The sequence below is a fragment of the Anser anser genome (assembly GCF_964211835.1).
Source record: "Anser anser genome assembly, contig: HAP1_SCAFFOLD_345, whole genome shotgun sequence".
Taxonomy (NCBI): domain Eukaryota; kingdom Metazoa; phylum Chordata; class Aves; order Anseriformes; family Anatidae; genus Anser; species Anser anser.
Window position 1 is genome coordinate 1,270 of NW_028154078.1, and position 19,403 is coordinate 20,672.

The 19,403-nt window shown below is 47.0% G+C and overlaps 1 pseudogene across 1 annotated transcript; it reads right to left on the reverse strand.

Moving 5' to 3' along the window:
- Window positions 1-12,744: 12,744 nt before the first annotated feature.
- LOC310890850 (zinc finger CCCH domain-containing protein 11A-like) lies at window positions 12,745-18,506 on the reverse strand (annotated as a pseudogene). Its single transcript has 11 exons — window positions 18,453-18,506; window positions 18,105-18,224; window positions 17,199-17,322; window positions 16,551-16,754; window positions 15,906-16,025; window positions 15,317-15,397; window positions 14,790-14,900; window positions 13,989-14,051; window positions 13,608-13,730; window positions 13,359-13,424; window positions 12,745-12,845 (listed from the first exon to the last, which is right to left on the reverse strand). The product of its transcript is annotated as a zinc finger CCCH domain-containing protein 11A-like (transcript).
- Window positions 18,507-19,403: the final 897 nt, after the last annotated feature.

Sequence of the window (19,403 nt, forward strand, 5' to 3'; positions counted from 1 at the left end):
AACCCTAACCCTAACCCTAACCCTAACCCTAACCCTAACCCTAACCCTAACCCTAACCCTAACCCTAACCCTAACCCTAACCCTAACCCTAACCCTAACCCTAACCCTAACCCTAACCCTAACCCTAACCCTAACCCTAACCCTAACCCTAACCCTAACCCTAACCCTAACCCTAACCCTAACCCTAACCCTAACCCTAACCCTAACCCTAACCCTAACCCTAACCCTAACCCTAACCCTAACCCTAACCCTAACCCTAACCCTAACCCTAACCCTAACCCTAACCCTAACCCTAACCCTAACCCTAACCCTAACCCTAACCCTAACCCTAACCCTAACCCTAACCCTAACCCTAACCCTAACCCTAACCCTAACCCTAACCCTAACCCTAACCCTAACCCTAACCCTAACCCTAACCCTAACCCTAACCCTAACCCTAACCCTAACCCTAACCCTAACCCTAACCCTAACCCTAACCCTAACCCTAACCCTAACCCTAACCCTAACCCTAACCCTAACCCTAACCCTAACCCTAACCCTAACCCTAACCCTAACCCTAACCCTAACCCTAACCCTAACCCTAACCCTAACCCTAACCCTAACCCTAACCCTAACCCTAACCCTAACCCTAACCCTAACCCTAACCCTAACCCTAACCCTAACCCTAACCCTAACCCTAACCCTAACCCTAACCCTAACCCTAACCCTAACCCTAACCCTAACCCTAACCCTAACCCTAACCCTAACCCTAACCCTAACCCTAACCCTAACCCTAACCCTAACCCTAACCCTAACCCTAACCCTAACCCTAACCCTAACCCTAACCCTAACCCTAACCCTAACCCTAACCCTAACCCTAACCCTAACCCTAACCCTAACCCTAACCCTAACCCTAACCCTAACCCTAACCCTAACCCTAACCCTAACCCTAACCCTAACCCTAACCCTAACCCTAACCCTAACCCTAACCCTAACCCTAACCCTAACCCTAACCCTAACCCTAACCCTAACCCTAACCCTAACCCTAACCCTAACCCTAACCCTAACCCTAACCCTAACCCTAACCCTAACCCTAACCCTAACCCTAACCCTAACCCTAACCCTAACCCTAACCCTAACCCTAACCCTAACCCTAACCCTAACCCTAACCCTAACCCTAACCCTAACCCTAACCCTAACCCTAACCCTAACCCTAACCCTAACCCTAACCCTAACCCTAACCCTAACCCTAACCCTAACCCTAACCCTAACCCTAACCCTAACCCTAACCCTAACCCTAACCCTAACCCTAACCCTAACCCTAACCCTAACCCTAACCCTAACCCTAACCCTAACCCTAACCCTAACCCTAACCCTAACCCTAACCCTAACCCTAACCCTAACCCTAACCCTAACCCTAACCCTAACCCTAACCCTAACCCTAACCCTAACCCTAACCCTAACCCTAACCCTAACCCTAACCCTAACCCTAACCCTAACCCTAACCCTAACCCTAACCCTAACCCTAACCCTAACCCTAACCCTAACCCTAACCCTAACCCTAACCCTAACCCTAACCCTAACCCTAACCCTAACCCTAACCCTAACCCTAACCCTAACCCTAACCCTAACCCTAACCCTAACCCTAACCCTAACCCTAACCCTAACCCTAACCCTAACCCTAACCCTAACCCTAACCCTAACCCTAACCCTAACCCTAACCCTAACCCTAACCCTAACCCTAACCCTAACCCTAACCCTAACCCTAACCCTAACCCTAACCCTAACCCTAACCCTAACCCTAACCCTAACCCTAACCCTAACCCTAACCCTAACCCTAACCCTAACCCTAACCCTAACCCTAACCCTAACCCTAACCCTAACCCTAACCCTAACCCTAACCCTAACCCTAACCCTAACCCTAACCCTAACCCTAACCCTAACCCTAACCCTAACCCTAACCCTAACCCTAACCCTAACCCTAACCCTAACCCTAACCCTAACCCTAACCCTAACCCTAACCCTAACCCTAACCCTAACCCTAACCCTAACCCTAACCCTAACCCTAACCCTAACCCTAACCCTAACCCTAACCCTAACCCTAACCCTAACCCTAACCCTAACCCTAACCCTAACCCTAACCCTAACCCTAACCCTAACCCTAACCCTAACCCTAACCCTAACCCTAACCCTAACCCTAACCCTAACCCTAACCCTAACCCTAACCCTAACCCTAACCCTAACCCTAACCCTAACCCTAACCCTAACCCTAACCCTAACCCTAACCCTAACCCTAACCCTAACCCTAACCCTAACCCTAACCCTAACCCTAACCCTAACCCTAACCCTAACCCTAACCCTAACCCTAACCCTAACCCTAACCCTAACCCTAACCCTAACCCTAACCCTAACCCTAACCCTAACCCTAACCCTAACCCTAACCCTAACCCTAACCCTAACCCTAACCCTAACCCTAACCCTAACCCTAACCCTAACCCTAACCCTAACCCTAACCCTAACCCTAACCCTAACCCTAACCCTAACCCTAACCCTAACCCTAACCCTAACCCTAACCCTAACCCTAACCCTAACCCTAACCCTAACCCTAACCCTAACCCTAACCCTAACCCTAACCCTAACCCTAACCCTAACCCTAACCCTAACCCTAACCCTAACCCTAACCCTAACCCTAACCCTAACCCTAACCCTAACCCTAACCCTAACCCTAACCCTAACCCTAACCCTAACCCTAACCCTAACCCTAACCCTAACCCTAACCCTAACCCTAACCCTAACCCTAACCCTAACCCTAACCCTAACCCTAACCCTAACCCTAACCCTAACCCTAACCCTAACCCTAACCCTAACCCTAACCCTAACCCTAACCCTAACCCTAACCCTAACCCTAACCCTAACCCTAACCCTAACCCTAACCCTAACCCTAACCCTAACCCTAACCCTAACCCTAACCCTAACCCTAACCCTAACCCTAACCCTAACCCTAACCCTAACCCTAACCCTAACCCTAACCCTAACCCTAACCCTAACCCTAACCCTAACCCTAACCCTAACCCTAACCCTAACCCTAACCCTAACCCTAACCCTAACCCTAACCCTAACCCTAACCCTAACCCTAACCCTAACCCTAACCCTAACCCTAACCCTAACCCTAACCCTAACCCTAACCCTAACCCTAACCCTAACCCTAACCCTAACCCTAACCCTAACCCTAACCCTAACCCTAACCCTAACCCTAACCCTAACCCTAACCCTAACCCTAACCCTAACCCTAACCCTAACCCTAACCCTAACCCTAACCCTAACCCTAACCCTAACCCTAACCCTAACCCTAACCCTAACCCTAACCCTAACCCTAACCCTAACCCTAACCCCTAACCCCTAACCCCTAACCCCTAACCCTAACCCTAACCCTAACCCTAACCCTAACCCTAACCCTAACCCTAACCCTAACCCTAACCCTAACCCTAACCCTAACCCTAACCCTAACCCTAACCCCTAACCCCTAACCCTAACCCTAACCCTAACCCTAACCCTAACCCTAACCCTAACCCTGACCCTGACCCTGACCCTGACCCTGACCCTGACCCTGACCCTGACCCTGACCCTGACCCTAACCCTAACCCTAACCCTAACCCTAACCCTAACCCTAACCCCTAACCCCTAACCCCTAACCCTAACCCTAACCCTGACCCTGACCCTGACCCTGACCCTGACCCTAACCCTAACCCTAACCCTAACCCCTAACCCCTAACCCTAACCCAAAACCCTAACCCTAACCCTAAACCCTTAACCCTAACCCTAAACCCTTAACCCTAACCCCTTAACCCTAACCCCCTAACCCTAAACCTAAACCCAACCCTAACCCCCTAACCCTAAACCTAACCCTAACCCCCTAACCCTCTAACCCTAACCCTAACCTTAACCCTAAATCCTAAACCCTAAACCCTTACCCAATATGGCCCTGCGGAAGTCCAGTGCCCGAGAACTACATATCCCGGCATGCTCTGGGAAACCGGTATGGCCTCCCGGAAGCCCACTGCAGGAAGACTACATATCCCGGCATGCTCTGGGAAAGCAACATGGCCTCCCGGAAACCCAGTGCCCGAGAACTCCATCTCCCGGCATGCTCTGGGAAACCAACATGGCCTCCCTGAAGTCCACTGCCATAACACTACATCTCCCGGCATTCCCCAGACTGCCAACATGGCTGCTCGGTAAGCGGCTTCTCGAGAACTACACCTCCCGACATGCTCTGGAAAGGCAACATGGCCTCCCGGAAACCCAGTGCCCAAGAACTACATTTCCCAGCACAGCCAGAAAATTGAGCCTCGCAGCTTGCTGTAGGACGCCATTTTTTGCTCTGTTACATTCCCAGTTCCGTTTTGTGTTTATGGTGCTTTTCCCACTGTTTTGGGGGTTTACCCTCAATTTTGGGTTTTCACCTCTCCATTTCAGGGTTCTTCCCCACAATTATGGGGTTCCTTCCCCTAATTTGGTGCTTCGCCCCCCCAGTTTTGGGGTTCCCCCTCCATTTTGGGGATTCCCGCCCAATTCCAAGCCCCCCACAATTTTGGGGTCCCCCACCATCTTTTTTTGGCCTGCCACCCTAATATTAAGGTTCTTTCCACCAATGTTGGGGTTCTCACCACATTTTTGAGGTTCCTTCCCTTAATTTGGGGCTTCACCCCCTGAGATCAGGGGCTTTAACCCCAATTTTCGGGGTCCCCACCAATTTTGGGGATTCCTCCCCAGTTCTGGGGGGGTCCACATTCAATTCTGGAATTTCACACTTCCATTTAGGTGTTCTTCCCCGCAGTTATGGGGGTTCCTCCCCTAATTTGGGGGGACGCGACCAATTTTTGGGGTGCCCCCCAATTTTAGAGTCCCCCACCCACCTTTTTTGGGTTTCCCCCTAATATTAAAAGTTCTTCTGCCCAACTTTGGGGGGCCCCACAATTTTGGAGGTTCCTTCCCCTAACTTGGGGCTTCAACCCTTCAAGTTTGGGGGCACTCCTACCCTCTTATTTTGGCCTTCTGCCCTAATATTAGGCCTAACCCCTAAGAGCCCTGACCCCTAACCCTACAACGCCCACGGATCTAACCCTAACTCCTACCCCAAAAAAACCTAGAAACCCTAACCCTAAAAACTCTTACAGGCCTAACCCGATAAAATTTACCACACTAAAGCCCTGAAGACCTACGCCTAAAACCCCTAACCCTAAAAATTAAGACCCTCTAAACCCTAACCCAAAAAAATAAGACTCTAAAGGCTCTAACCCTGGAGACCCTATCAACACTAAAACCCCCCAAAACTTTAAAACCTTAACACACTAACCCCCAAACCCTAACCCTTATAACTCCAACCCTAACAACCTTAAAATCCTAACCCTAAACCCTGGAAACCCTAACCCTGAAACCCAACCCTAGTGCCTTAGCCCTGAAACCTTAAAACCCTAACACCTTATTAGAAACACTCTGTAACCAATACCATAGGCTCAGGCAAGTATCTCAGTGAGGTAGCATTTTTATTCACTATTGCAATGGCAGGCGTCCCACAAGCCACCTACTAGTTCCATAACACAGTTTATATATTTTTTTTTTTCCTCTCGGTGACCAGGACCCTCCCCAGTTTCCCCATTGACTGGGTAATCCATGTTCACAATCTATCCAGTGCTTCACAGAAAATACACAGCTGCTGGCCTGTTACTAGTCAATTTTATTTTTTTCTTGACTGTTTTCCTCTTTGAGGTGGTAATGTTTCTTACACCGTGATTTCCACCCAATTGCTCTAAGGATTCTGGTTGTCTGCATTTTACAAGGTTGTCTGTTAAGCTTTCTTATCACTGCAAGCATATATCAATACCACCTTCCTTCCCTCTAAACGATGTAACTCTGTGCAAAAACATTTTTATTCCCACAACCTTGATCCCCTTACCCTAAAATCCTTATTCTCTTTAACCCTAACAACTCTAACCACAACCCTAACCCTTCATATCAACCCCCCGACGCTAATGACACTGACTAATGATCCAAACCCCAAACCCCAGGCAACCAACAAAGAAACAGACACAAAGCTGAAAACTACAAAAAAGGCAAAACCCTGGATACAGACCCCAAATCACAAACACGCTACCAAAATGCTACAGAAAAGCCCCAGACGCAGGCCCCAAGCACTACAGCTAGGCCCCAGAAGCTCTAGACACATCCCAAAGCCAAAATGCAATCCCCAAACACTACAGAAAAGCCCCCAAACACCAGACACAGGCTGCAGAAGTCTACAAGCAGGCCCCAGCCACACCCGGATGCAGACCCCAACTGTCCACAAGCAGCTCCCAACCCACCCCCCCCATGAACTGGACCCCCCACCACCACCACCCAGATGCATGCCCCAGGCCTCAGCCCCAGCCCCCACACCCCAGACTCAGGCCCCAAAGGTGTACAACCAGCTCCCAACTGCCCCCCTCAAAGGGAGGCCCCAAAGCCTGCCAGAGGGCCCTAGAGTGTACAAGCAGCTCCCAACCCCCCCCGGCACAGGCCCCAACCCCCCCCAGACACAGGCCCCAAAGGTCTACAAGCAACTCCCCATCCTCCCCAGAGGCACGCCCCAAAGGTGTACAAACAGCCCCAACCCCCCAAGACCCAGACCCCTACAGCGTAGAAGCAGCTCCCCCCACCCCCCCAAGGCATATGCCCCAACCCCTCCCCCAAGGCAGGCCCTAACAGTGTACAAGCAGCTCCCACCCCCCCCAGACGCAGGCCCAAAGGTGTACAAGCAGGCCCCTACAGTATACAAGCAGCTCACAACCACCCCCCCAAAGGCAGGACCCAACCCCTCCAGATGCAAGCCCGAAAGGTTAAAACCAGCTCCAACCCCCCCCCCCCCCGCCCCACCCCACGCAGACGCAGGCCCCAAAGGTGTACAAGCAGTTCCCAACCCCTCCAAGGCAGGCCCCAAAAGTGTACAGGCAGGCCCCTACAGTATACATGAAGCTCCCAACCCCCTCTCAGAGGAATGCCTAAAAAAGTATACAAGCAGCTCCTAACACCCCCCCCCCCCCCAAAAGAGGCAGTCCCCAAAGGTGTACAAGCAGGCCCTCAAATCCCTTAGGTATACAAGCAGGCCCTTCAAATCCCTTAGCCCCTGCGCCAGCTTTATTGGCGAGCAGCGAGGCTGGGGGGGGAGGGGGGCAAGACAGCCTTAAATAAAATACAAATATAAAAAGTGTTATAAATGGCTGTTATAAATCCAAATAGGATTACAATCAAAGTTTACAATTTATTAAACGAATAGAGGCAAGCAAGCAGCGCTGGGTGCGCCGGGAGTCTCTGCTCCCCCAGGACGCACACCTGTTACGTAAGGCGGCTGGTTTTGATGCTCCCAGGCTAATACATATTCATTACTACTTCGAGAAGAGGCAGGGTTATTAGAATTGGTTTCCGGAATCCGAAACCCCTCCCAGGGGCGCCTGCGTATCAGTCTCTGGTGGTCTCTCGGGGCTTGCTCGGGCTGAATGCTGGTTGTCTTCCTCCCAGGCTTTTGTCCTTCAATTGTCCTTCATCTCCCCCTTCCTCCTCGTTTGGGAGCCTCTGCGCCGGATTTCAGAAACTCTAGCAACATCCCCTGCAGTAGTCAGCACTTTTCCCTAAAAACCCCTTTGTTCTCTTATCACCTAGACCCGGGCCTCGATGTTAACCCTTCAAATCCCTTAGTGACACGAATTGCTGGACCATTCCTTACAAAAGGAAGGATAAAATATGTAGAGGAGCAATGGCACACGCGAAAGCCCAGCGCCGCGGGCAGAGGCAGCGAAGGTTGACGGCAGAACAGTGCTCGGTTTGAACACGGAGAGGGAAAGCGAGGGGAAGGTGGCCGAAGCCGGCCGCAGTCTCTGAGCTCTCCTCCTCCTGATTGTTTTCTCTCAAAGACATTTCTGTCTGTGTGCGGGCACCCGGAGCCGGCAGAAGTCCCCGTGAAGTCCTTCGGCAGGACGGAGGGCTGCGTGGGCTCCAGTGAGAGAGGGAGTTAGGAGAATCTTATCAAGTAGAGATAGAGCGCTGACGGCATTAAACTAGGATGCTACTAATTGTCTTTGCTAACTATGGTGCATTGTGCCAATTAACTAAAGCAAGAAGCCTTGGGCCCCTTACCCAGGTCAGTCTCCTAATAAGAGAGCGAGCCTATCTTAAGAAACTGGGAGAAACTGGTCCTGCAGGTGGACAAGAGCCAAGGAGCAACTGAGTCTGTGCAAAGACAAGAGGTCAACTAGCGGTGACGAGGAAGAGTCATCAATCTTCATGCCCACGACCTCCCGTGCTGCCCAGCGCTGAATAAACATACCTACTTTACAATCTCACTGATTGTGGAGTCCCTTTTCCGCAAGTCACCAGCAGCGGTTTCTTCCGCAGAGGTTTTCCCAGAGCCGCTTCAAAGCTTCCCTCGCGGAGCTGGGGCGTCGCAGGGGGTCGTCAAAGCACGCACGCGCACACACACACACACACACACACACAGGCGTTGTTGTCCAAACAGAAAGTATTTACAACAAATTCGACAAGCGGTTTTTCTCTGCCAGCAGCAAATGCCTGAGGGCCCCTACAGCTTCACAAATCATAGCACAAAGAGCCTAAAGTTCCTCTAAAATTTAGGGAAATAATTCAAAATAGATCTGCTAGGGGAAAACGATCACTGGCGGCAGGGTACACAATACACGCGAGCCTCAGCTCTCCTCCGCAGAGTCAGTGCCCACGCCCAAGTGCGACGCTGATGGCACCCGAACATTTGCTGTAGCAGGCAGCAGAGCCAGCAGCTCAGGGGAGCAATTTTAAAAACCAGGAGGCACTTAAACCAACCCTTAATTGACCCAGTTACTGCAGGAGAGTCCCGACTACTCGCCCTGGAGTCCTACTGTCACCAGCAAAAAGCACCAACCAAAGCTTGGGGGAACTTTGGTACAGCACAAGAGAAGGGAGTGGGGGTAGCGTAGCCGTATCGCAGAGCTGCTGCTTTTCACACCATTTTATCATCCCTGATAATTGAAAGTAAGGCCGGGTGGGCTGACCCCACCACCACCACTCCTGGCAGCATGTTTGGTCCACAACGCTAGAATAATTATTCTGCTCCCTCCCGCCCCTACAGCTTCATCATCTGAAAAGATTACAGTCAAAACAATGGCATACACAAATAAAAGTCAAGAGTTGACATAGTAACTCCGGGATTTGGGTATCAACTGTCCGAGAAATCAGAACACCCAGGCTTCACAATGTGCCCAACATCGAGCTGTGCCAAGGGGGGGCGGAAGGAAGAAGCTTTCCGTTTAAGCCTTCAGAGCATCGCTCCGTCACTACGTCAATTCACAGCCACCACAGCGTGCCGATGGACATCTTTCTGTGCCAAAAGAAACAAGTGCTTTGTCCTCTTGATATCAAAGGTAGCCACCTATAGTTACGGAACCATGCACAAGACCTTAACTCTGACCAGCAGGAAAACTTAGGACAACTGAGTGCAGATCCTGCCAATTTCTACCAGTTCCAACTGTGCTTTAAGTCTCATTGCAAAGCCTCAGTTCGAAAAAGGATCACCTCGGGGTATCCAACAAGAAGAAGAGTTGTTTTTTTTTTGTTTTTTTTTTTTTTTTTAATATACCATAGGACTATGCAGTTCAATCATCAATCATCTTGGAAAGCTCAAGGAGGAGGTCATCCTCATCCTTCCCTGGGTCCAAGTCGAGCTCGGCTTCCAGTATGCCGTCTGAGAGTTCCCAAAGTAGCGTCTCTAAATCCTCGTCTACAGATACGGGCGCGTTGCCTGTGGAACTCAGCCGGCGTGTCCTTGCTTCTTCTAGCTGGGAAGAAGCTGAAGTCGAGCTTGAGAACTCCATTGGCTCCACAGATTCTGCCTGGCTTCCAAGATGTGCTTCAGGTCTTGGCAGAGCAAGGAAGAGAACAATCAGTATATGCCATTTCTTAACGGGAAATCCCTTTTCTGCAAACCGGCTCTTAAAACCGTAGCCAACCCCTCCTGCACTTCAATCTTACCCAGGGATTGTTATTCAATTAACCCAGGGCGACATTTAGAGCCCAATATATTAGCAGGTACATTTTTCAGTTTGGGGGTTTCTCTGTGAAGCCAGAGCACCTGGAGTCTAGCAAAGATGGTTCAATTGTTGTAGCAAGAGGCACTTTGCCACCTTGCTTAATTTTCCTGTAAAAATGTTAAGAAGTCTCCATCTGCAAATATCTGTTTGCTAAGTTAGTCATTTTTCCCACGGCACACTCAGCAGAGTTTGCTCCCCACTACAGGAAGCTGATCTGCAGCCATCACTTCCCTCTGCTCTCCCTGCACTCTTGTCACCTTGTATGTTTGTTCGGGTGGCATTCTTGAGGACCAAAAGGCAGAGGACACTACTCATCATTTATCACCTCACGAGGAAGTAGGAGAACTTCACCTCATCCTCATTTAGGTATTCAGACAGAGCAAGAAGTCACTGGAAAGCTGTACCGACTTGCAGCATTTAAAGAAAGTAAGTCTAATTAAGCATTCCTGCTAGCTGCTAGAAAGTCATTTCACGTGACTTATTCCTCTGATGGATTTGGGCTTTAATTATCTCAGAACCCTCCTTTTTTCCCCACGTGTGACAGAACTTATGTTTCACTGGGGATATACACCGATTGAGAAAAAGAACAAGTTGTGGTCATCACCTGTTTTGGGGATTTTCTTCAAGTCTGGTGGCTGGGACGTGCTCCAGCGTGGCTGGAACAGCCTAGAAAGCAGCAAAACAGTATTTAGGACTCATGGGTAAAAGATTCCTTACTAGCTTTTTCCTCCATGCTGCTTCTCCTCTGGCATTGCGGAGCCTTAGCCAAAATACAAAACCAAGGTGCTCCTGAAGAAAGTTAATATTCACTTGGAGGTTACTAATGATCTTGTGTCTTTTAAGAACACAGCATTAATGGACAAAATCCTCCACACCAGAGAAATCACAGAATCACAGAGGACTAAGTAAATAGTGCCATTAATCTAATAAATATGGAAGGGTACTACAAGAATTCTGTAGGCAGCTACTGGATTTAAAAGGAAACAGAAAGCCTGTAGAACTTTTGAGTTTTCCATCTTTTCTCCTAGAGGAGGGTGTAAATTTTACAAGGGATCCATTTCTGCATTAGCCCCTGTCCTTACCATAGCTGCTTTTTTGGCTGGAGGTCCCATTGTGTCAGCGTCAGAGGCAGTCCGTGGCTTCACAGCTGCTACAGCAGAGGGAAAACTGCCAGGTGCCTTACGTTTCAGTGCCTTCTTCTTGGGGGAAGCGACTTTCCCATCCCAAGGCTTCGCAAACATGTTAAAGTTGGCTAGAGTAAAAGGAAGAGAGAACTGATACAGTCTTGCTCTGCCTCATGAAAAATCCACGTTCTCTTCCTCATTTCCACGGCCCGTCTACACAGTTAACTGTATTTGGCCAGCAGAATTACACTGCCATTGCCTGGATTCTCAGCAATATCTTCCACATAGTAAACTCCGTCTACCAACAATCCATACAAAGGAACAAAGGAACTGAATAGCTACAGTAAATCATAATCCAGGACGAGGGAAACTCAGACACAGAGCGATCCCAAGTGCAAGCAATACTCTAAGACGTTGTATGAAGTCTAGTAAGATTCACAAATGTTGACAGCTTTTGTATTTAAAGTCTTGCTCCCTCTAGGAAAGGAAAAGCAGCAGGTATAGTAAGACAAGAGAGTGTATGCAACTGTTGTACCAGCTTCCTCTCCCCTGCAGTGATGTCCCACAAAATCTATTAAGTTGTTCTACAAAATCCAAATTTGTAGAGTCATATTCTAGTCTCCCATTCCTGACCTAACATCTGGCTGGCAGGAGAAGAAACGAAAGAAAGCTGGGTACTTGTTTTCTTTGTGTGTTTATTTCCTCGTGTCCCATGAGACAGAGAGAAAGGCTACAATGTGCAGTGCATGCAGCCTTTAAGCCCTCCTTATCTCCCTCACACAATCTCATTTTACAAAGTTGATATAATCTTAACAACGAGGCCTTTGATCCTCTGTCATTTTTGACAGAAACTGGCCCCCCACATTAAGACGCTGAAGCATGCTTTACAAACACATACACGTGTCAAGTTAAGCAACACATGCCAAAGAGGAAGGTGAACTTGAACTCAACGCAGGGAGGACTTCATACCATAAACAGATGGCAGAAAAAAACAGAATACCAAAATTAGACTAAAAAGCCCCTCAATGTGTTAATTTTCTAGTGGGAAATACAGAATACCATCATGTAATTAACGAAAACAGACATGGTTGCATGTTCTGGCCCTTCTTTGCCTTTGAACTTTGCAGCCTTAAACTCTTTTATCCTCTGCATTGAAGGAAAAAGCAAAGCAGATCCTGAGCAAACGGAACTTGCTCAATATGGGAAGCACCTCACCGGGGCAGGTATTAAAGCATCTTATTACCTGATAGCTTTGTGTTCCATAGCGATTTCTGCCCGGCTGGGGCAGGTCCAGGTTGTGCTGGGGGAGCTGGCACATTTTCTCCACTCTGCTGCATCCGCAGAGCTTTCTCGCGCTTTATTTCTTCCAGGGTTTTAACACGCACTTCTCCTTCTGGCTTGGCTTTACCTGCCGGCTCCTTCGACTGCACTTTGCTGGGCCCGGAAAGAGTGAGCACGCTCTGCTTCTTGGGCTCACCCTCAATTTTTGCCCCTGCGCTGGGATCTTTGGTTTTACCATGCCATTCAGCCTGGGCTTTGGCTTGACATTCTCGTCTCTGAAGAGCTCTCTCACGACGGATTTCCTCCAGTGTTTTCACATGGACCTCTCCCTTTGGCTTAGCAGCCTTCCCTGTCATCATCAAGAAATGAGAAGCGCCAACATTTAAAGAGAGTCCAACAATAGTTTAAGTCTCCAAAATTTGTCACAGTACTAAGGAAAACTAAGCCTGAGTGTTCCCAATAACGCATCTTAGGACAATAGCCTAACATTCTCCTCCTCCTCTGAGCCACTTGTTGTATTTTGAAGACCAGCCCTATCCAGAGAGAGTTGCTACACAGAAATGCTAGTTTACTTGATTACTTTTTCAGACTGCATTTCAAATTCCTGCTCCTGGCAGTGGCTCTATTCTAATTGTATATGATGGTTCACAGAAGCAGCTTAAAACCTTGACAAGGCACAAGCGGAAAATAAACACACACCTAGAGCCAGATTTCTGATAGTGGCTGTCAGAAGAGCTTCAGCACTCCAGCAAGAGGAATCAGTTCTTTGTTTTCATTTGAATTCCTTTTTAGGGCTGTATGAAAACGGTCTAAGTTCACGGAAAGGAAGAAGGAGAAAGTATATTTAATAGCCAGTTGTTACCTTTCGCAGTACTAGTCCGTTGAGAAGGTAATCCTAGCCTCTCCTTCACAGACTTGGGAACTTGAACTGCAAAACAGAAAAAGACCAAATTAGGGAGGCTGCATAAACGTCAACTTTGTGTTCACATTCAAAAACAAGGCAGGAAAGGTAACTTTGAATCCCGGTGATTAAGACCTCAGCCAACATGCAAAAAGAAACATCGCAGGAAAAGGACAAACAGAAAGCCTAACTACAAAACCCGTGAATCACATCCAGATGCCTGTTTAGTAGCTGTACCTCTCTTTGGTGCTTTGTCAGCATTTCCCGGAACCTCCACCTTCTTCCCCAGCCTTTCAGCAAGGCTGCGCTTCACCGGAAGGGCGCTTACATCAGCTTCAGACAGAGAAAACAAGGAATATTTTAAGAACATTTCTTTGCAGGAAGATTTGAGAACAGTCAACCACAAGCTTCTATTTTTCAAGCATATTTTCATAAAATTGCCTTTCAGCTGCTAAATGGTTTTTTTGCCATTTCTGCAGTCAACACAGATCTCCACTGCAACGCATTTTCCTCTCATACGTCAAAAATACTCTTCAATGCAGTCATATAGAGAAGGCGGCACCTAAATAACAGCTCATAAAAAGTTCTTACCCACGGAGGCTTTCCGTTTTCCTTGTTTCTCAGCAAGATCTAGTCGAACCACAGGTTCCTCCCCTAAAACAAAAGTAAAATTTTTCTATTTCATAGAAACCAGTAGCCAATAGAAATAGTATACTGTTAGCCCATGTCCAAAAAAAACCCAGCAAGGTACTGTTTTGACAGCTAAACCACACAAACTCATATTTCAACTATAATTAACTTAGAAAAAGTATCCATAGTCTCAGTGTTTGCCTCAAATTCCAGCTGAATGTAGTCGAGAATGAATCTGAGTCTGCTTGACAGCTATACTTTGTGCAGAACAGAGCTGCATAAGCAAGCAGAATATTATTAGGTACAAATGCTGAGAAATATTCCTTTCTAAGGTGAATGTCTATGAGTAGAAGTACTTCTTCACTTCTTTCCCTTTCAAAGGAATTTGCACAACTCTAAACAATATAATTTATACACAGACTCCTATCGCACTACTGTCCACACGTGCCACTGTCAGCCTCTTTAAAGCTTCAGAAATTGCTTCTTACATAGCACTGTCCTCTAGAGCTCTTTCTTCTCGTTACTCTCCTGTTTTTCAGTTATCCCCCTATTTGCATACTGACACATTTTTTTCTTTCTCCTGCTACTGCACTTAACCTGAGCACCAAAGCTTTCCAGTACAACCAGGGACTTTCAGCATAAAAGCATGTTTTGAACAGAAGGCGGCAGCACCAGGAGGCTAACAGGGGTGAATTGCCTTCCTTCTTGCTTAACCTTCCAGTTTAGGAGTAATGAAATCAAAACAAAAGCATGAATTATTACCTTCCTCTGTAGACAGTGTCACAGTTCTCACCACTGTCCGGACATTTTCCTTTTCCGGAGCAGGAAAAATCATAGAATCGACGGGAGGAAGAGAAGATCTTGAAGGACCTTCTGCTCAGAGCAAGCAAAACATAAGGAAGTTTACCAAACAGAAAAAACTATCACGAAGAACAAAAAACTTTAATTATTCATTACTGTCAAACATACAGTGACCAGAGCATGCAAATAAGAGAGGTGACTAGTTTGCCTCTGGTTGCCCTTGGAATTCCCATCTAGAATACCAGCTGGCTGAGAATCAGGTTGCTCGATGCCCCCAGCTAAACATGGAAGTCTATCCCTCAAGCAGCTCCCAGCCACCATCACCTGCCATTCTGAAGCCAATCAAATTTCACTTCTTTGGCAAAATAGTTGGATTCACCAAAGCATAGCCAGCTACCCGGTATTACTGGAAGAGGTTTTTTTTGAAAGAAAAATCATCACACAGGATGAAGGTGAACCGGGTAAGGAAGCAGGGAATATTAACTCACCACCGTGTCTCTTAGTTTTTTCCTTCATTTTCTGCAATTTGATTTCTTCAAGTGTTTTTATTCCAAAATTCAGACCGTCCTCTGAAAACAGAAAACAGTTAATGAGACTAAGGCTTAGAGGCACTCACTGAGGACCACAGATCCTCAGGCTTCTTAGTGCTCAGGAACTTTCAGAAGTATTTAGAATAAAGCCTGTCAACACTCCTCACAAGTGAAACAACCATAGAATCAATGGCATTTTGCCCCTCCTTTCACCCTTCAGGGTAAAAACTGTAGTTTTAATTTTAATCCATTTACGTGATATTAGATCCCTCTATCGTTAGATATGGCTTTCAACAGTGGTTGCCAGGCTGCACGTGCAGCCATTTAAACTCCATGCTGTGACCCTGTTTTGTTCTCCAAAAGGAAAGAAAAGCAGTTCAACTTTCTGACCCAATGGGCACATGATGGTATCAGGGAGAAATGAGATCATGGAAATAACCGAGTCCATTCAGCACCCCTACATTCTGTTGTGTTTTTACGCCACATTGCTTTTGAGTTAATTGTCAAGTTATCCTGCCGATTTATCCTACTACAGGTGCTGGAATACCTTGTTTAGCAGTAGTAGCACTGGCTTTCCGAGTGGAAATCATCTGTAATCCATTTTGGCCTTCCTCAGCTGGTTGCTGGACGGGAGTTTTAGTTTCTTCTCCTTCCGCAGAAAGCTGGTCTGAAGGGGAAAAATCTATTCAGTTATGCATAGGCCAGATTGTTCGTGATTATGTAGCTCATGCAATGACACTTCAGTCCATGGTTCCTATAAAAAAGTTGGGTTTTTTTTGTTTTTTTTTTTTTTTAATACAGCTACACTGACCTGATGAACTCGTAAGTAGACTACCCTAGGACAAAACATCTAGGACTCTAGATTCTCTCTGCAGCTTTAACTACTACACGACATATTACTCTTCAGACAAAAAAAAAGGAATTTCCTTCCTAGTTTCACATAGAGCTTTACACAACAGACCAGCTAAAGCCAAGAGTGGTTCTAAGCTTTCCTCCAACATTTCAGGTTCTGTCCACTGACTGCCAGACAAAGCCACCAGTGACCTGAGCGGACTGCCTGCCCTATCGCTAGTCAGACCTCAGGTCATCTGTGATTTATACATTCATTTACAGCACAAATTCCTTCCAAGAACCAAAGACTTACACAATCATTTACAGCACAAATTCCTTCCAGGAACCAAACCATGCTCACCATCATCATCTTCATCATCATCTGCAGCATTGATTACAACTGGAGGGTGTGTAGGGCTTGGGACATTTTCCGAGTTTTCCACTTTCATCACCCGCCTTAGCTATGGAGAGGGATTGGACTGGACAGAAAGTTTGTTTTGCTGCAGTGACATCTGAGCCACTTTCAAATCATCGTCCGCGGACTCAGGCGGACTTGGCAGTGTAGCTAGAGGAAGAGGAGGATCATCAGTAATATGGCAGTTTAAAACTTTGACCACAATGCACGAAGATGGTAGCTAAGGCAGATAACCTGCACAGGCAATGAATGCAGCATCTCCTTTTGCCCATCCCGCCACTGTTTACACCGTGAACAATGACTTGCCTTCAAACAACAACACATCTCCCTGCCACCCAGCAGAAGACGAAACAACAGAAAGCAAACTGCAAGGCAAATATCACACAAAGCAGAGAGAAGCTGAGCATGAAAGCAGAAAACAAATACCAGCAGTACAGCAGCAGTACACTCGGTTTAGCTGACCACCTAGGACTGCAGACCTTTTCCTGCACTCACAAATGAACGGTTACCTGATGTCTCCTACACTATTGGCACCCACTAAGTAATATGCAAAATTAATTCTTCAATACTTAAAGAAAAAGGACCTAAACTCACTCTTGCTTGGTGGTAAGAAGACGCCATCGATGTAACGTCCCTTTGCGTGATGAAAAGCACAGTTGGCTTTCTGACAGCCTACTGGCTGCTTCTCCCAGTAGCAGGGAATCTCAGCGCGCTTTTTCTGAAGACAGAAAGAAAGACAAGCTCGTGATAACATGCACCTAAGGTTTGCAAAGAGATGCACAGTTCCAGGTCACGACAGCGATAGGGCTGTCACAATACAGTGCTGAAACATCATTCCAAAGGTCAGTTTATCACGGAAGTATAGTATTTCCGGGCATATTCACAAAGTTTGCAGAAGCTGTAACCACTATGCACGTTTAGCCTTGTCATCATTCAGTTTGAGAAGACAGGCACTCTCAGACATCAGTTTAGGGTGGGTTAAACTAATACACCCAGGATTATACTAGGATTATTCAGAGGGAAAAAGAACATCTTAAATTGCCTACGTTAACTCTATCCAGAACTACTTCTCGGAGACATCGTTCTTCTGCACCTTTAACTTTCCCCACTGCTTCCTAGCCCAGGCAGCTAGAACAGCATTATCTGAAGGACTCCGGGACACAAGAGACCTGATAGATCATTATCAAGCCTGCTCTCAGGAGGCTAGTACAGCCTGTTTATTACCCCCCTGCTCCAGCAGCTTTTAGCAGTCTAGTTAGCGGTTATTCTGCATCTGTTGAGAAAATACTGTCGGCGTCTAATAAAAGAAAATCTTGCTAAGACATACCTAAGGCATTGATTTTATTTCCCTCTCCTTCCTCCCACCCCCTCCCCTGCTAACAGAAACCAGTGTAATTCCAAAGCAAAGGACTCTGTCCTGCAAAAGCACAATCAGCACACCTACAGCACTGAAAAATGCTTTTGTTGATTTATTTTGAGAACACATCTTTAGGCACTCACATCGATTTCCATGTGTCTGAATCGGCAGACATTCCTGAAACAACGACCCTCCTGCCACAGCGTGCAGACTGTCTCGTTCCCCAGAGCAGCTTCACAGTGGCGGAAGGAACAGTTGTCTCCCTGTAACCAAAAGGAAACCAACAAGGAAAATATAGTACAGCCTCAAAAACGTCCATGCTACTGCTTCAGGTTGCTACAATTGAATTCAGAATCTATCTGGTTATCACGTTAACCAAAGACCAGTGTGCCTCCTCCTCCTACTCTACCCCTTCCTGAAAAAAATGAAAAAAAAAAAAAAACAACAACAAAAAAACAAAGCAAAGCAAAGCAAAAGAAACCCAGCCATACCTTGGTACAGGTAGAATAGAAATAGAAGTAGCAATCGTCTCCTTGTTTAGACATGCCGACAAGTTCTGATAACAAGCTCGGGTTCTCTCCACAGGGACTTCCTCTGCTCTTGGAGAGAGCTGTCTTCACCCTTGCTTGGGCTGAAAGTCTTCCACTGGCTTGTGATCAGTGAAATCTTCTTTTTAAAAGTAACCCTAAACAAAGTACCAACAAGTGAAAAATAATGAGTAACAAGCATTTTTCCAGCTTTCTTCTGTTCATCAAATTAGTCTCTTGAGGAGAGCAATGCCTTGAAATCAGCTGTTACGGGAACTAACACAATATTAAACTAAAGTTCTGTAAAGCTGCCAGGAGCTTTGTCAGCAAGTGTTCTCTTCCACGTCCTCAATAATATGCCTTGGAGCACATCCGGAAGCCTGAAAAGGGAGTCACTTCTTCAAAAACCACCTGATCATACATGCAAGGCAATGATCAACTATGGCTACGAGTAACTTCTACAGAACGCAGTATGACGCATTAAATAGCACGTTCCAGTCACTGTGGGTCTTCGAGTTCACCTACCTGGACAACCTCAGCAAAGTTATCGATCTTCAAAGACTTCCAGTTAACTTCTCCTGGAGGCCGAACCAACACTGAATCCGTGAATTAATGATAAAGGGGTAGGAAGAATTTGCCTCCTCACTTTGCCAAGGGAGCCTCTCATCCACAATTCAAACATAGGATGTGCTTTTAAACAGCTTATAACTAATGGAGGAAGCAAGTCCATCTGAACACTCTCTCAGACTGGAGACAGCCAGGGTTAGTTAGCTCTTCAAAAAATAAAAACCAAAAAAAAAAACACCACAAAACAAAACAAAAACAAAAAAACCCAGTGCATTTAGAGATGAACTCGTGATTCAAAGTGGCTGCAAAAATGAGGCTCCATCTTCCACAGCCAGAAAATTTGACTTT